The following is a 3,208-nucleotide window of genomic DNA, read 5'->3' on the forward strand; positions in this document are numbered from 1 at the left end:
GGCAGAAGGAGGTAATGGGGCTCCTTACATGTCCGCCATCTTGCCGCTCCCCTAGAGACCTAAAGCGTAGTATAATTAATACTGCAGCAATACTGGATTATAGTGATCAGATTTGCTAAGAGACTAGAACTTAATTAGTCCAACCATAAACAGAAATTGTAATTACATAACATGATAGAGGTGCTAATTATTGCTACATTGGCAATCATATTAAACTACATATTATATAAATATATAAATATAAATATAAATGTATCAGTTAACATGAATTGAGCATCACCCAATCTAGCAGATGTAAAGGAAGTCATACAAAATGAAAGACTTTTATAGGCAGAAGTGAGTAGGAGCATGAAAGCTGTACTAGGCAAAAAAGCGAGTTAGTTATTTTGAGGTCACTTTCCCTGTAGGGAATGACAGGGGTCACTAGGCAGGGTCAACTAACTAGTGCTGATGAGGTGATTTGGATCGGTTGGTTTACAATTCTATTTCTGGGACAATCGATTAATTACATTTCTGTTTGCTGACATGGGTTTAGCATAAGTGACTCCATTTTGGGCTTATTGTCTTGTTTTTAAGAAGATGAAAACAAAGGAAAGGTAAAATAAAGGAGTCATTTAGGTTCAGGTGTTTTCAAGTGGAGCTGGGAGGCCATTAAGGAGAGGGCGTTATGCTCCTACCTCCTCATGGGCTGGAAACGTGACTTGGCCAGATCGTGAAAATTCCAAGGATTCTGACTGAACACCTGCTGTTTGTTACAGTTATTGACCTTTGCTCAGTGATAGGCTTAGCAGCCAATTACATTTAGTCAAGATTAGCTTTCTGCCTCCAATCAAAATTCTGGCAAACAGCAAACATTCCCTTTCTGCTTTAAAAAACTTAACTTCTGCCTGGTACCAGGACACTATTTGGCTTGCTACCAAAATCTGTGGTTCTGAACTGCAATTCTTCAATTCCAAATGCTTTTGCTTAATTATTGCTGTCTAGCAATTTTAGGTTGACAAAAAGATGGCAAATTCAACTGGGAAAAAATGTATTTGGTAATTTGTAACAGCCATTGCTGGTAAGTGGTGCTGTGTATGTGGGCAGGAGGGAGGAGATACAGGTTGTCAAACTAGGCAAATAAGGATATATTTTAAAATAATAAATCATGATGAATTTTAAAATGACAGATAGTGGGCAACTGAACCTGGAAGCATCAAGGAATGACAATTAATGAACATGCAAGAATCCTTGCTATGAACCAAAGAGCATTTAATAGCATTCTGATAACTCAAAAAAGACATAAGATGAAAAAAGAGAGGGGACATATTATTGTAAAGTACAAGACAAATGTATCATTATTTGTAGATTAGGATTTTGGAGGTGGAGAGCCCTCAGACCTCAGTAGATGCTGCCCTGTGTGGGACCTTCATCAGGCATTTCAACCAATCCTCTCAGGCCTTTGTTTTCAAATTGTAGCATCCGATTCACCTGGGTGGATTATGAAATGCAAATGATTGGGCCTGAGCCTGGAATTTCTGGTTTAGTACATCTGGGATGAAGATCAAGAATTGGCAGGTCTAACAAGCTCCCAGGAGATGCAGATGCTGCTGGGTGGGGACAGCACCAGGAGATACACTGATCTCGTGTACATCCCTAATGCTCTGGTGTAATGAGAGTTTTTTCTCCACTGTGTCCCTCTCCTCCCCTTAACGCCACCCTGTGCTGTTATTAGAATACTCTGGGTCTTTCAGATGGCATCATGGAAACCCTGGTCGGCCTGGCTGTTTCTCCTACAGAGACTTTCCCCCAGAAAGTTCAAGGAGACGATCCAGGCAGGGAATTCATAACCCATACGTCTGGGATTCCCAACATGGTCTGCCCTGGAGACACCAGAAATGCATCGCAAGCTTCCAGGACCTTGGAGGCCAAAATCTCAGAGCACATTAAATACATTGTTCTGTTGTCATTGTACTTTTTAAACAATTAAGATCAGTAAAATAATAGAAATGCAACTTTCTCCCACTTATATATCCCTGAAGGATAGCTACACAGAGAGGCAAATTGCTTCCTTCTATTTATTCCATTTTACCTGGTACATCCAACATTTGGAGTCAACAAGATTATTCTCCTGAAGATTAAAAAAGCTTTATTTTCCTTCAAAAAAAGTCTTCCAGGACCCCTTAAGATACTGCCCTATAAAAAAATAAATTATTTAAATAATTTATAAATAAATAAATGCCATCTTATTTTCTTAGGGTAAAAAAATAAAAAAGATACTGCCCCAACTCTTGCCTCCCCTCCCTTCTTCACAGGATTCAATTTCAAAGGTAGGAGTTTCTCCCTGAGGGATTTGTTAATGTTACAAGGAGCCCAACAGACTTGACCTGCAGAATCCTGTTGTGACAAATACATGACAAAGCTGTCTGAACTTACAGAACGCAGCCAGCCATTAGTGGCAATGTTGCTGAAAACCAAATAATCTCAAGAGTGGAAATGCCCCCCTTGGAAAATTTACTGGGTACATGAGATCACTGCAGACCTCTGGGAGGAAAACTGTGATGGAGGTAAAGATTCCAGAGTACTTGGTTGAAGACAGAACAATATGGGAACAGAAGTAGCTGGTGTAGACCAAATCTCCCAAAGTTTGGAGCAGTGGCCAAGGGAGAGAATGGGGCTATGAGTGAGCTTTATTAATTTTAAAAGCTTTTTTTGTGTGTGAGGAGGGGGAGAGAGAGAGAGACATTGGGGGAGGGGCAGAGAGAGAGGGAAAGAGGGAGAAGCCAAATCCAAAGCAGGCTCTTCATGTCAGCACATAGCCCAACACTGGGCTCCAACTCATGAATGGTGAGATCATGACCTGAACCGAAATCAAGCACAGAGGCTTAACCGACTGAGCCGCCCAGATGCCCTGAGTTTTGTTTCTTTGGAAAGAAGTCTATTTTATTTCTATTGGAAACTCTACATTTGCACCCAGCCATTGGAATACAAAGGATAAAAACAGATAAGTGAAGCCTAAGTTCCCACCAAAAGTTAGAAAGGGATGGGATTCAAAGTTCAGGGGGATTTTCTTAAAGAGGCAGCCATTCATAAAAGAATCATACAAATAATTACTTAATAACAGTGGTGGCTAATGGTGGATGACAGAATGTCCAATGAGAACATACATACAGTGGGCACCGTGCACCTGAGAACAGAAGGGTTATGGGCAGCATTCAGCCAGCAACAG

This window comes from Suricata suricatta, chromosome 12 (assembly GCF_006229205.1).
Source record: "Suricata suricatta isolate VVHF042 chromosome 12, meerkat_22Aug2017_6uvM2_HiC, whole genome shotgun sequence".
In the NCBI taxonomy this organism is placed as follows: Eukaryota; Metazoa; Chordata; class Mammalia; order Carnivora; family Herpestidae; genus Suricata; species Suricata suricatta.